Source organism: Dipodomys spectabilis, unplaced genomic scaffold (genome assembly GCF_019054845.1).
Source record: "Dipodomys spectabilis isolate Male_0828 unplaced genomic scaffold, ASM1905484v1 ptg000426l, whole genome shotgun sequence".
NCBI classification, from domain to species: domain Eukaryota; kingdom Metazoa; phylum Chordata; class Mammalia; order Rodentia; family Heteromyidae; genus Dipodomys; species Dipodomys spectabilis.
In genome coordinates, this window is record NW_024871103.1 from 175,633 (window position 1) to 191,692 (window position 16,060).

A 16,060-nucleotide genomic window follows, 5' to 3' on the forward strand; every position below is an offset into this window, starting at 1 on the left:
GTGTGTGTGCCAGAAATGGAGCTTGAACTCAGGATCTAAGTGCTGTTCCTGAGCTTTATTTTTGCTCGAGTGCACTCTACCACTTGAGCCAAATCTTCACTTCTGGATTTTCTTGTGCAGTTTATTGGAGATAAAAGAATCACAGAGACGTTTTACCATCATTAGATTCTAATCATTATCTTCAGATCTCATCCTCTGGGATTACAGCCATGAGCCAAGGTACCTGGCTTATGAATTATCGTTCTTTCTTTAACAAGCTGGTGCCAGTGGCTCATGCCTGTAATCTTAGCAACTCAGGTGGCTGAGATCTGATAATCAAGGTTTAAAGACAATCTGTGTAAGAAAGTCTGTGAGACTATGATCTCATTAACTGGTTACCAAGAAACCAGAAGGAGAACTGAGATTCAAACTGGTAGAGTGATAGCCTTGAGCACAAAAGAGCAGGGACTGCAACCAGGCCCTGAGTACAAGCACCACATAAAAAAATAAGTAAAAACGAATTTGCAATCACTTGTGATCTCAACATCCTCAATTCGTGGTTTATTTAAAGCCAATTTGCATCTCAGTTTGCACTTATTTGGAGTGTAACTAAACTTGTATAACTGTTAAAAGAAAAAAATGAGCAGCTGTGTGCAGGTGGCTCACGCCTATAATCCTACCTTCTCAGGAGGCTGAGAAATGAGGATGGTGGTTCAAAGCCAGCCTGGGCAGAAAAGTTCCCATGAGACTCCTATTACCAATTAATCCCTAAAAAACAAGAAATGGCACTGTGTTTTAAACTAGTATGCTATACTGCTAACCTTGAGCAAAGGAGCTCTGGCACAGCACCCATGCCCTGTATTCAAGCCCCATATCTGAAGGAAAAAAAAAAGAGTTCAGGGCTGGGAAGGTGGCTCAGTGGTAGAGTTCTTGACTTGCATGTACGAGCCTCTGGGTTTGATTCCTCAGTACCACATGAGCAGAAAAAGCCAGAAGTGGCACTGTGGCTCAAGTGGTAGAGTGCTAGCCTTGAGCTGAAGAGCTGAGGGACAGTGCCCAGGCCAAGAGTTTAGGAACCATGACCCACAAAAGACAAACAAACAACAAAAGAGTTCAAACATTTAAATGATGTGTACAATAGACTATACACTAAAGATGAAAGATTATATGAATGAATTAATAATTAAAATGATCAACATTGTTTTGTTTTTATAAGTAGTGGATGTAGCAGAGAAATAATTATTCATTCTAACCACTCTTGTATTGTTTTAAACTCATTTACTACTTTTAAACTAAAGGAGCACATAAGTATCATTTTACAGAAAAACAAAAGTTGTACATGTATTTTAACCTGAATTCCAAATTTTAAAATTTGCCTTTTAGTAAACAGTCAGTATATTTTTATATAAACTACTTGTAATCCCTTTAATACTTCAAGTCAGTCTAGTATTTGATTATATCATAACTCTTCCCTTCTTTCTTTCTTCATTCCATTCCTTCACATCCTTTCCTCCTTTCTATCCTAGCAATTAAACTCAGGGCTTCATGCATTTTAGGTAGGTGCTCTACAAGGTGAACCATACACCTACGCTTTTTGCTTTAGTTACTTCTGTTTTGTTAGTCATGTGGCTTGAACTCTGGGCCAGGACACTGTACATGCACTCTTCAGCTAAAGGCGAGTGCACTACTGTTTGAGCCACAATTCCACTTCTGGTTTTCTATTGGTTTATTGGAGGCAGGAGTCTCACAAACTTTCCTGCCTACACTGGCTTTGAGCTGTGATCTTCAGACCTCAGCCTCCTGAGTAAATAAAAGTACAGGCATGAACCACCTGTGACCAGCTCTGCTTTAGCCATTTTTATGGCAGGGTTTTCTGTTTATGAGCAGGCCAGAATGGATCACAATCCTTCTCTTTACCCTTTCTGAGTAGTTGAAATTAAAAGCACAATGATTTTGGTTCAGATATTGATTGAGATACAATAAAGTGAATGTTTGCCTAGGCTAGCCTCAAATCCTAATAATCCTCTCTGCAGCTAGCAATTCAAGTGTGAGCTACCATGCCTGTCCCAAATTTCTGGTGACTAAAACATATGAACAATGTTTTAATATTTTTAAATGTTGAATTTGGGGACAATGAGTACTTTTACTTGCCTAGTTTCAAATTTCACCAAAAAAACCCAAATATTAACTTTTGGTTTCCTACATAACATTAAATAAGCAGATAAACTTTAAAAAGTAATTAACTATTTAATGAAAAAAAGCTAAACAATAATCATCCTTACCACTGTAACTTTGGACTTTACAACTTGTCAAACATTGTTTACATCATAGTTGTTTTTTCTGGGCAGTATTTTCGATAAATGGATCATTCCACCCCCATGGTGGATGGCCAAACAGCCTATATCCACAGGAGTGAAAGCCAGGCCATAGGCCAACACACTAAAGGAAGACATGGTCCGGAAGTATTGTAGGTGGCAATGTCCCAACATAAGGCACAGCTTAAATAGAGCTTTTTCTTAGGAAAGATACTCTATTAAGCCATACCTCTTCTTCTGGGTTTATCACTGCTTAATTGGAGACAAGTCTCATGGACTTTGTTGCGTGGGCTGGTCTGAAATCATGATCCTCAGATCTCAGGTTCCTAAGCAGCGAGGATAATAGGCATGAGCCAACAATATCTAGATTACTTATTCCTTTAATAAAAATAAAATGGCTACAGCATGGTTTAAAAGAGAGCTTGAATCCTTTCCTGAGTCTTAGAGATCTTCTGACTAGAAGCAGAACAGCAAACTGACATGTGGGAAACTGTGTCTACCATATGAAACCATTTTCCAAAAGAGTATCTGGCTCATCAGTTTGGCTTCTGGACTCACAAAATTAACATTCAATTCTCCACTGAAGTAGAGGGTATCCATTGCATGCTCTGCAGCATCATAAATCACTTGTTGGTCATTAAAACCCCCTTTTTTAAATAGGAAATGCTCAAAAAATTCTGTTCATTGAATAATCATGACAACCTTAGGAGATGGGAAATACCAGTATCCAATTGTATATTGTGGTGCTTGAACTCAGGTCCTGTTCCTGATTCACTTTCTAGAACTCTACTTCTTGAACCACAGCTCCATTTCTGTTTTAGTTTTTGCTTAGTTGGTCATGGAGCTTGAACTCAGGGCCTGGGTGCTCTCCCTGATCCACTTTCTAGCACTCCACCACTTGAGCCACAGCTCCATTTCTGTTTTATTTTGTTGTTGTTGTTATTCTTGCTAGTCATGGGGCCTGAACTCTGGGACTGGGTGCTGTGTCTCATCTCTTCAGGTTAAGGCTAGCATTCTACCATTTGAGCCATAGTGTACTTCAGGCTTTTTCTTCTTATGTGATTCTGAGGATTCCAACCGAGGGCCTCATGCATGCAAGGAAAGCACACTTCTACTGAGCCACCTTCTCAGCCCACTTATGGTTTTTGAAGGATTAATTGGAACTAAAAATCTCATATAACCTTTTCTGCTTGGGCTGGCTTTGAAACACAATCCTTCCATCTCAGCCTCCTGAGTAAGAGTGTAGGCATGAGCCACCTGTTCTTGGCTCCATTCACATTTGTATACAAGTGAATAAAGCTCAGTGATATAGTGTCTTCCTCTTTAACCAAAAGCAGGTAAGAAACCAGAATTTTATTTGAAATTCAGTTGAATCTATACATTCTAGACGTTAGGATTTCTTCTGTTACTCGAAAGGCAGGAGTTTAGGCTTATTTCACTTATTCTTACCAAAAGACACCTTGTAAGCTTCAAGTTATTTAATCTATGATTGATTTAAAAATGAGCTGACAGAATTAACTCTCTGAGTGACTGCCAACAAGTACAAGTTTTGAACTCAGAATTCAGTGTCTACAAAGAGAGATATATTTTAGTATTTTAAATAAAAAAGAGATGTATATTAGTATTTTAAATCAATAAAAGCTAATCAGCTACATTTTCTCAAAATATGTAATTCTAAATATTTCACTACTCTTCAAGGTAAAACTATTGCAAATTTTAGCACAAATTAACAATTTTACGTTCTATTTATTTCCTTGGCAATCATTCAAGCTAGCCAAATTGAAAAAAATACTATTTTGACCAGTTGCTGGTGGCTAACATCTGCAATCCTACTACTGAGGAAGCTGAGATCTGAGGATTGCAGTTCAAAGACAGTCTGGTCAGGAAACTCTGTGAGACCTACTTCCAAAAAACCACCAGAAAACCAGAAGTGGTGCTTTGGTTCAAGTGGTAGAGCGCTCTCCTTGAGCTGAATAGCTGAGGGACTGCCCCCAGACCAAAAGGTCAAGGCCAACAACCAACCAAAACAAACTAACAAAATAAGAAGAAAAAAAGAAAAAAAACAACTGTATGAAGAGGAAGAATCTCCAAGTTTTTATTCAAATTTTTAATGCTTGTGGCAACTGTTTTCATTTGGTAAAAAGTGGACAGCTTATATATGTCATTGTGATAAATTTGCTACTATGTGGTTGCTTTTCTCCTATTTATAGTTTTATTCATCAAACATTATTGAAGATGAAAAATCAATGAAGGGCAAGACATATTATTTGGCAAAACTGGTCAGTTAAATTGACTAGTACATTCTAGTACTTTAGCAAAGAAGCTGTCATTTTTATTCCCTCCCCAGGATTTGAACAATGAAAAAAAAATGTCTTGACTTTTCCAAAAAGTGAGTAAGACTGCTCATATTGAAATAATTAGAAGATAGTGAAAAGAAAGTTTAGGGTGCATAATATGTTTAATTTTTAACCTTTCTCACAAAAAACTTCCAAGAAAGTTAACACACATTTGTTATAGATATTTATATCAAAGAGCCCACTGCAGGTGCCTGACACCTATAATGTGCAACTCAGGAGGATGAGATCTGTGATTGAGATTGGAGCCAGCCTGGAAAAGCAATAATTGCATGGATGATGCCTCCTACTATTATATCATGTCTTTTCCTCCAATCCTCAAAGTGAAGCTGTCTCCCCACATGACCATCCTTCTGATTTATTGACATTATCATTTTGATTTATGGTTTTCTCCAACATCATGACATGTGCATGGAGGCAGGCCATTCACATCTGTATTCACATCTGTCTCTCTAGTTGCCTACAATAGTGCCTGGTCCTCAGTGCTTAGTAGTCTTGTGTGGAGATGAGCCTGTTCTGCTCATGAAATCTCAAAGTTCAATCAGGAAAGCTCATCAAGCTATGGTCTTATGGTAAATCGTCATTTCTTCTAAATATTATGTTTCCTCCCTGTGTATCTAAGTCCACCTAAGGGTGAGATCAGTGCCTGACACCTATCAGTTATGATAGCAAAGGTAGCTATGACATCATAGAAGCTTATTTTGAAGCTTCAGGAAAACCTGATAACTGAAGCACCCAAATTGGTAGGTTCCCACATCCTGGAATACATTCCACATATATGCAATCAAACCATCATTCATTCTCTGCTGGGCTCAGACTCATCATATATTTCCCTTCTTTATTTAAAATAACGAAAAACGTGTTTTTGATATGTTATTGAATTATTGAAATGTGCCTCCAACCAAAAAAATAATTCCATTAGTGGAATGTAAATATAAGGCATGGATAAAAACAATCATAAAAACTCCTAAGGAAAAGATCAAAAGTGGCAGCTACTACAAAAGTTGTTTCTTAATCCCAGCATTGGTGTCTCACACCATAATCCTAGTGTAATGTAAACTAATGAAACTTTTCTTTTTGTACCAGTACAGGGGCTTGAACTCGTGGCCTGGGCACTGAGATCATTTGATGAAGGCTAGCACTTTACTACTTGAGTCATAGCCACACATCTAGTATATTTGGTAGTGTAGTGGAGATAAGAATTTCACAGACTTTTCTACCTATGTTGGCTTCAAACTGTGATCCTCTATGTCAGCCTCTTGAGTAGGATTACACGCATGAGCCACCAGTCCCCAGCTAAAAGTTATTTTTGTAAGATATAAAAGTTTACTTATACTGGGGAAGAGAGGGGGAGGGTGACAGCGGTAGGGGAGGGCGGGGGCGAGGGCAGAGCCTGAGTGTTCCACACACCCCCCACCAGCGCCTCGTGGCACGCCCCACTCTCCTCCCACGGCTGGGAGGGCTGCAGTCCTCTTGGTCCTCGCGGTCCTCAGAGGCCTGTGCAGCAGCAGCGGCAGCAGCAGGCAGCCAAAGCGGCCCACCTACCCTGCAACCCAGGCCTGGCCGGCGCGACACCAGGTGATGGAGTAGCTGGCCGCCAGTGTAGCAGAGTAGCACTGAATGAGCCAACCCTACCGTACCAGAGGAGCCCACTCCCGTGCCGCATCCATCAGGCCCGCCGGCTCAATGAGTGAACACAGTATCTGTCAGGGAAGAGCTGCTGCATTGGTTTGTGACGATGAAAATAAAAGTGGGTGCCAGCTGTGGTTCAACTGGGTTCAGCAGAACTCATATCTATCACCATACAGGCAACAACACATTCAGAGTGCTGGGCAGGAAGATCCAGGATCATCAGTTGGTGATCAGCTGTGCCATCCCCAAAGGATTAAAGTATAATCAAGCAACACAGACCTTCCACCAGTGGCGAGATGCCAGGCAGGTGTACAGTCTTAACTATGGCAGCAAAGAGGATGCTAATGTCTTCGCAAGTGGAATGATGCATGCCTTAGAAGTGCTGAATTCACAGGAGGCAGGACCAAAATTGCCTAGATAAAATTCACAACTGCCTGATCAAGTTCAAAATGGCCCATCCCAAGAAGAGTTGGACATCCAAAGAAGACAACTGCAAGAACAGAAACGTCAGAAGGAGCTGGAGAGGGACAGGCTGGAGAGAGAAAGAATGGAGAGGGAAAGACCAGAGAGAGAAAGGTAGAGAGAGAGAGGCTGGATAGAGGTTGGAAAGAGAGAGGTGGAGCAGCTGGAGCGGGAGCAGATGGAGCAGCTGGAGCAAGTGGAATGGGATCAAGAGAGCAGACTGCTGAGTACTGCCACCTCTGTCTTTGTGGAGACCCCTATAAACTCTGATCTGGGAGACCCCTCTGCGTCTGAGCCAGGCTTTCAGGAAGCCTCTCAGCTGTCGGAGGCTCCAGCCCCGCAGGGTGTTATCTTGGGACCACCTGCACCTCCATCTCCTCCAATACTCCCACCAGGTCCAGCCCAGGCCTCTGTATTCTCTCCTCCCCCAGAACTTCCTCCTTCACCCCCACTGCTATCCTCTGGCCCTCCTCCCTCACGCCCTCTTCCTAATCAAGCCCCTCTCCTGTACCACCTCCTGCATCTCCCTTCCTGCATCCTGATTTTTTTCAGGATCCTTTTCAGAAGACAATCGTCCTTTAACTGGACTTGCAGCTGCGATTGCTGGAGCCAAGCTTAGGAAATTGTCACGGGTGGAAGATGCCTCTTTGCCCGGTGTTCACAGATGTGAACTCCGTGTCAGCTAAAACAGTCATGGGTGGTGGAAATGGACCCGTTCCCTTGGCAGGTAGCAGCTCAATGGAGGAAATGAGTCTCCTGATGGCCAGAAGGAGGAGAATGGCCGAAAAGGGATCAACAATAGAAGCAAAAAATGAAGAATCAGAACCTGTAACTTCTAAGGTCTCATCAACAAGTACACCTGAACCAACCAGGAAACCTTGGGAAAGAACAAATACAATGAATGGCAGCAAGTCACCCGTCATCTCCAGATGAGATTCTCCAAGGAAAAATCAGATTGTTTTTGACAACAGGTCCTATGAGCCATTATAAGTCCACACCCTTGTCCCAGCCCAGTGCCGACTGGGTCCAGACAGAAAGCCTTGACTGTGACAGACTGAAGCAGGATATTTTAGATAAGATGAGAAAAGAACTAACCAAGCTGAAAGAGGAGTTCGCTGATGCAATCAGGCAGGAGCTGAGCAAGTCAAACACTGCATAGAGAAGCAAACTAAGCAGAGATAAGACTTGAATCTGGAGAAAAACAAAAATTCCTACAAACAACTGTCAACATCACCCCTACAGTTACGAGCTATCAGAAGAAAGTGGAAAAGGAGTCAAGGGAAAATCCCCATCCTCTGAAACCTTCTTAAGTTGTGACTCTGGCGATCATCTGTTTTCATCTCCGTTTGCTGCTGCTTTGACCTTTACTGCAGGATGAAAAGAGAGTTATGTATGAGTTTCCATAACATTTATGCAGAAAATATAAACCCATCAGGCAAGATCGCCATGCATTGAGATATTTTCTTGTTGAAATAAAACCACACATTTCTCACAACCCACTGCTAAAATAAAGAGTAGAAAGGCTCATGAAGTTCTCCCTGCCTTGCACATCCTCCCCTCTTTGAGTGCTGAGGAACTGAGCAAGCTCTGCTTTTGTATTTCATGTGTCTCTCTCAGGTTTGTATTCCTATCATATTTGGTATTCCATGACTAATTGAGATCAGCGCTATGTAGGTTTAGATCTTAAGATGAGGAACAAATAGAATTATACATGTTTTCAAAGGATGACATTTACAAGAAAGTGTCTGTAGATGACCAGGTCCGTCGTGAGGGATTGTAGAGTGATAGGAAGTCCAAGTTAGCCTTTAGTCCTTAATTAGAGAAGAGAGCATTAAGGACTTTCTTCAATTTTCAGCCTCCTGAATCTGGCATAGCTCTTCTCTCCAATTAACTTCCCCACAAAAGCCAAACGTTATGGTTAGTCCCATGTATGCACTGAGAGAGCATCTGAAATTCAATTTCTACTCCCAGGACAAGCAAAAATGAAAAAAATAATAAAAATAAAAGGAGGTAGAAGCAAGCACATATTAAAGTTTTAAAATGACCCAAATGTTGCCGGTCATGTGTGTAATCCTTACTACACAAGAGGCTGACATCTGAGGATTGCAGTGTCAAGTCAGCCAGGGGAGGAACCTGCTTGAGACTCTTATCTCCAGTTACACAGCACAAAACCTTGAGCTGTGGCAGAGGTGTTAAAAACACGAGCATTGATTGTGAAAGCTAAGATATAGGTCCCAGGGTCAGAGGTGAAGCCGCAGGACCAATAAAATTTTAAACGGAGAGTGGATGGAGAGAGGATGAAATCTGAGGAGCATGGGTCAAAGTTATCCCATACAAGAAAGTCCATAAGGCTTTCTCTCTGTGTGCATCTGTGTGCTATCCTATGGCTTGAGAATGTTTTGTTCAAGGATAGAGCTCCACCACTCCCAACTTTTCATTGATTAATTGGAGCTAAAAGTCTCATGGACTTTCCTGCCCTGGGTGGCTTTGAACCATGATCTTCAGATTTCAAGCAACTGATTCATTCGGGGCTTTGCATAAGGCACATTTCTTATTAAATACCAAGAATTAAAAAGAAATGGAGTTGAACTGTGACTTAAATGGCAAACTGGGCAATCACTTTTTAGGACAGCACCTAGGGCCTTAGTTCAAGCACCAAGACAAAACAAGTATATCTACAAGCTTTCCTTTGGCTCATTTGGTAAGACACAAGTCTTGAAGGAAAAGCTCTGGCATTGTATCCAATCTCTGATTTGTAGCCCCATGACTAGCACATATACAATAAAAAATTTTAAAAAATTCAAAAAAAATTTTAAGTGGAAAAAAGAATATATTAACATTTTAAAATGTGCAATGGTTTTGTGGTTCATGTGTATAATTGGAGCACCTCAGGAATCTGAAATCTGAGGATCAGTTTGTAGCCAGACTACACAGAAAAGTACATTAGAATCTTATGTCCATAAGCCAGAAAAAAAGCTAAAAGCTGAGCTGTGGAAGTTGTAAAACATCATCCTTGAGCCAAAAAGCTAAGAAACACTAGGACACTTGTGGTTCTGTCTTGTAATCCTAGCTACTCAGGAGGCTGAGGTATGAAGATCACGGTTCAAAGCCTTCCTGGGAAGGAAAGTTCATGAGACTCTTATGTCCAATTAACCACCAGAAAACCTTAAGTGACACTGTGGGTGAAGAACTCGAGCATTCACCTTAAGCTGAAGAGCTCAAAGACAGCACTCAGGCCAAGAGTTCAAACCCTACCCTCTGTAAAAAGAGGTAAGAAACAGCAATGAGGCCCAGAGATTCGGTCTACTGACCGCAGTAAAAAAGCATTGAGGTTGAAGGGAAGAGCTGGTTAAAAATATTAAAATAAGACAGAGGCTGGTTGCTTATGCCTGTAAATCCTAGCTACCCAGGAGGCTGAAATCTAAGGGCTGCAGTTCAAAGCCAGACCTACCAAATGTCCATGACATTTGTGCATGTAATTACCAGTATGAGGAATTGAACTTGCCCTGTTTTACTCAAGGCTAGAGTCCTACCACTCCAGTTTTTTGGTGATTAATTGGAGATAAGAATCTCAGAATCCGGCTAGGAAGTTGGCTCAGTGGTTGAGTGCTTGCCTTTCATGCATGGGACCCTGGATTTGTTTCCTCAGAACCACATATACAAAAAAAGCCGGAAATGGTGTTGCAGCTCAATTGATAGAGTGCTAACCTTAAGCTGGAATGCTGAGGGACAACGTCTAGGCCTAGAGTTCAGGCCCCACAATCAATGGAAAATAAAAGAACCTCAGACTTTGCTGCTCAGACTGGCTTCAAACCAAGAGCATCAGATTTCAACTTCTTAGTTGTGCTGGGCTTTGCCTGAGACTTTTCAAAAAGAAAGAAGCTGGAAGTTGCGCTGTGACTCAGTTGGCAGAACTGAGCAAAATCTCTGAGGCAGTGGCCAGTCTCTAGATTGAGAAAAAAAAACATAAAAACTTTCAAAAATAAATAACACAATATAATACAAAAAATGTTAATATGATGCAAAGGAAAACTGTTTCTTTTAAATGCAGCAAACAAGAACACACTACAAAATTTCAAAATAACATACTGAAAGTAAGGGGAAAGGAAAATTTTTAAAATTCATGCAAATATTAAATCTAAACTGACATGACCAAAATCTAATGTTATCAGAAACTTACTTTTCTCTCACTTGTAATTGCTTACAAGCAATTGTCCCTCCAGTTTCAGCACTAGTATGGTGATTTGGAAATGACCTTTCTATGCAGCCTTGTCTGAATCGGGATCTTCCTTCTTTAGCCTCGAGTTAAACTACAGCCACTACCCTCATTTTAATTCACAAATCCTTTAAAACTCAAACTCAATATTCAAATGATGGATCATATGTAAAAGTATGAATAAACATCAGAGATCCACCAGAGATCCTCTGAGGAATACAATCATAACAGTAGAAGAGCACTGACCACTCAAGGCAGGTAACAGAAGGAAGATTTAGCATTTCTTTTTTTGGATGTGCAGGGGGTTGAAAACAGGGCCTTATGATTGCTAGGAAGGAATACAATTCAGTGATATTAATTATATCCACACTACTTTGTAACCATTACCTCTGTTCGTGAACTTTCTTTTCAATACTGATGGAATCCACACTATCATTGAGTATTAATCACCCCCAATGACCTGCCCCAGAAACTTTTAATCTTTCATTTTTCTCTTATGAAATGGTTTAGTCAATATATTTCACATAATAGATTTTTTTGTGTCCATCCATGACAGATATATATTAATTGCAGCCTTTTGTGGATGAGTCATCATTTATGCATACCTCACGTTTTATAAACCTATTCATCTGATAGACACTCCAGGTGTTTACAACTCCTGAATATTGTAAACATTGCTGATATTATCGTTGGCATGTGAGCTATTGGTTTTTGTTTTCAGTTCTTTTGGGTATACAATGAGCAACGGAATTGCTGGGTCATGTGGTAATGCTATGCTATGTTAGAAGAATGTGTCAAATTCTAACATAATTGCTATATCACTTTCATCACCACAGAAATGTACAAATGGTCAATAAAATGTACAAAATTATTTCAAATCTTCTACAGCTGTGCCCTAAAGGATCTTTTTTTTTTTTTTTACTTTTTACTTGGTTGTATTTAGGCCATGCAGGTCTTGAACTATGTAGCATTGTCTAGAGCTAAAGTGAGAACAATACCAAATGCCACTGACCCAGCCTCCAAAAACATTTATTCTGGTAGTCATTTTTTCTAGAGATAAATTTTAGTGATTATATGCATGCTAACTCTTTTAAAATAAGGTTCTGAATTTTAAAATGACATATAATTGTAATGACTCTGTGTACCATCTTTATTATAAGAAAAAATATATTTACTAAAACTATAAAAAGACAAAAAGGGTTTGAACTATCTGAGTTAGATGTCAGCTTCCCAGCAGAAAAATACATTACAATCACAGTTTGATAAAGACCCAAGCGAAATAACACAATAAGAGCTCATCTAAAGTAAAATGAAGAGCAAGGACTGGGGCAGGAGTAGAGCACTTGCTTGCCAAGCAGCCTCTGAATCAAAACCCCAGTACTGCGAAGGGATAAATAAAATATTAACACTTAAAAAATGGTGCATATTATAGTATGATGGATGACATGGAGGTACACACCTGTACCTAGGCAGTAGAATTACGAAGTTAAGAACAGTCTTGGCTACATAATGAGACTCATCTTGAATAACATAGAATAAAATAAATCAAACTACATTTTTAAAGACTAAGGTGTAGTTCAAATATAATTCAAATCGTTTTGCATGTGAAGGAACTGATATAATGCACAAAAATTATATGCTTTAATAACTACAATGTCAGTTTATCAGTGCAGTACAAGGTGCCCCTTGTCTGGAATCCATCCTAAGACAGTTGGTGCACCTGTCTTCTGGGATGGACTGAGGGCGTTGCTGGGCAAACAATATTTTGATCTCCATTCTTGGGTCCCACTTACAAATCTTTTTTTAGTAGACCCCCTACAAATCTCTCCCATCCCAATAACAGCCTCCTGGCTTTCAAGTGAGGTTATCTTTGATATCTCTTAGGGCTCTCCACTCTTGGCTGGATCTGCTCTGTTCCTAGGCCCAAATTCAGCAGCTTGTTCTGAGAAGAGTGGTAGCTATTTTGCTAGCCAACTCTGTCCTCTGCCATCTCCTCCTCAAATTAGTCTTTGGTATCAGTATGAATCTGCTCAGATGGTACAGCCAACCTGGGCTGGCTTTGAATCCTGATCCTCATATCTCAGTCTCCCTTGCACCTGGCATCATTTCTTCCTTCGAGGAATATTTCAGAGGGATAGAATAGCACAGCACCACATACATTTTTTAGGAATTGCCCCGGGGTGAGCCAGATGCTCAGAATCAAACCACTGACCTTGATATTGCCTTTGGTGTCCAATAGGATGTTGTTGGACTTAAGGTCGCGTGTGATTCTGTTTTGGTATAGGTGGTGAACAACACTTACAATTTGTATGATGAGCCTCCTGGTTTAATCCTCATATTGATGGCAGGATTTTCAGATCCACCCCAAGAGGTATCCCCTAATGGCCAGTTCCATGATAAGACATATATACTCTTCCTTCTCCATCACTTAGTACAACCTAATGATGTGTTTGTGCCATACCATCTTAAAAATGTTCACCTCATTCTTTATCCAATGATGAGGACTCTCACTTCTAGAGTATTTTAAATGCCACATCCTTGTCTGTGAGTTGGGGATGTGCCAGCTTCACTTGTCCATAGGTACCTTTGTGGATGAGCTCTTTCATCTGGTATTGTTCGGTGATCTCTTCCTTCAAGTAGCTTGAGCTTGATTCTTTGTGTTCTTCCATCCTTCTGCTATTATAGCAGGTAGCAACCCTACCTAAAATAAACTAAATAAAATATTGGAAAACCCAGAAAAAGTAAAAAGAAATACCAAAATCCAAACAACAACCAGTCTCCACAACCAAAACAATCAGCTTTGAGTCAGTCCAGTGGGTCCTCAAGCAAGATCTCCCAGATCTGTTAATTGACATAGGTTGGAACATGGTGGCTTCCGATATATCCTGCATGGCCTCACACCTTGGAGCAATCACAACCAGGCATAGTGATATCATGGAAGAAATGGACCAATCAGACTCTGGGCCAGTGAGGTCCGAGAAATAGTGGACCAATCACAGCCTGCCAAAATTGACACTCTAGCTCTTAGGCCTCAAAGACTGTTACTAAGGACTCCAGGTGGGTTTGAAGTTGCTCTGGTCTTTATCATGGCATTTCTGAAACCACTAGGACAGTGGTCAAAATCCTCTGATTTTCTAGAGGACTACTGCATATTATAAATTGCTTCAGTGGAGACACTAGCTAATAGCCTCCATTCTCGATGGCCACCTTATCCTATGTCTTGTTCCAGCAATGGCCCTGCACAAGGCCTCCCTCCTTCTCAAGGACACCTGTGTCCTACAACTTCCTCCTGAGAGACAAGTTCCAGGCTGGATTTGAGCCACAATCCTCACAATTCACCTTCCTGAGTAGTTAGGATTATAGGCCTTAGCCATCGGTAGGTACTTAGCTCATCTCTTACATTTGGAAGAAGTATATTTGTTAGAAAGGTGGGTTTTCGATATGTCCTTTTAGCACTTTAAATTTGTTTCCCTTGCTGACCAATAGTTAACCTATTTTCTCATGAGAAAGTTTTCATAATAACATTGAAGATCACTTGGGTGTGATGAGTTGTCTCTGTGCTTTGGGAGGTTTTCTGTCTTTATGTAATTAAAATGTGTCTTAGTGTGGACCTGGGTAATTATGTTAATTGACTTTTTGAGCTGCTAGATTCCTGCATAGAAGGGTTCATGCTTTCAATCAAAATTGGGAAGGTATTGGTTATTATTCCTTCAAATACTATGTATTACTTTTTTCCCTCTGTACTTTAAACATATATACATTATACATATATATTCAAATTGTATATTTGAATATACATATACATACCTACATATTTATATTACATATACATTTATATACATATATTTATTATCACACAGCTTCCACTTTTGTGATTGTTTATGGTAGGAAGTTTAATTGATCTATATTAGAGTTTGAAGTTTTCCTCTTTATTTCTAGATAAAAATATGCTTTTTTTGGCAAGGATATTGAAACAGCATCAAAGCACAGGTAGCCTCTCTCTCTCTCTCTCTCTCTCTCTCTCTCTGATTTCCCGCCTCTGTCAGGTTTTTGAGCACAGGGTCATTGCTTATTGGGTTCTTCTAGTGTGTGCTGTGATCTTTTGCAATGTCATGATCTGATTCAAAGGCCACAAGGTCTGCACCTGGAAGAGGAGCTGCTCCAAAGTCAACCTGCATGGATGCACCTGCCTGCTTCTGTCTTGATGTCAGAGCCCTGTATCCACTTGGGAGGCCTTAGCAGATGCCCCTTTGACAGGACTGCTGGCTAGTGACTGTGGACAGTACAAGCACAGCCTCTTGTTTTACCTATCAGAAGTCTGCAGTGGAGCCTGGGGGTGTTCTTCTGTTGGAGGATATGCTTGGAGCAAGGCAGGGGTTGAATAAGCCTCACTGTGGCCTGACTTCTGGGGCACAAAAAAGGCCAAGTATTTCTCTGGGCCCTTTTCAGAATATATGGGCAGGTTCGGGAGCAGAACCTGAGCTCAGGGTGCCCCTAAACACAGGGTGGGCAATGAAACTGGGAGGGGCAGGGCTGTCCAGGTTGGCACGGGGCAGATGATGAGCCTGTATTAGTAGTCTGCTGGCTTACAAATGAAAAGTGATGCGTGCTTGCTACCCAGACATATCCCACTAAGACTGGTTGCACCAGAGAGTCCCATGCTAGTGGGGGGAAACTGCTAAAGACAGCAGTAGATGGACCAGGAGCAGTTGGCGCTCTTTGTGGGCAATTCAATGCTGGCTCTGGCAGGGGGAATCTGAAGGTTCCCTAACTCTGCAGATCTAGGGAAACATGAGCCCAAGCAGACACCAGGCTTGGCCAGCTGCACACTGCCAGGCCTTGCTGGTTGGCTTTGCAGAGTCCTCAACCTGGCACACCTGCCAGCACAAAAAACTGCCTAGCATCTCCTGAATCATAGAACTTGGAGACAGCACCTCTCTTAACTTGGACATGCAGTGTCCAGCTGTCTAGAAGCTGCTGTGGTCAGTGCAGGTCTGGGAGGAATGGCAGGCCTGCTGCTGGAGGGAGCAGATGCCCCTTCCAAGGCATCTGGGGGGAAGGGGAGCCCCAGGAAATAGGCTGGTCTGTCCTGCACAAAGAGA

General features: G+C 41.1%; 1 pseudogene; it reads left to right on the forward strand.

Annotated features, from left to right (window-relative positions):
* Positions 1 to 6,334: 6,334 nt before the first annotated feature.
* LOC122097706 lies at positions 6,335 to 8,042 on the forward strand (annotated as a pseudogene).
* The last annotated feature ends 8,018 nt before the right edge of the window (positions 8,043 to 16,060 follow it).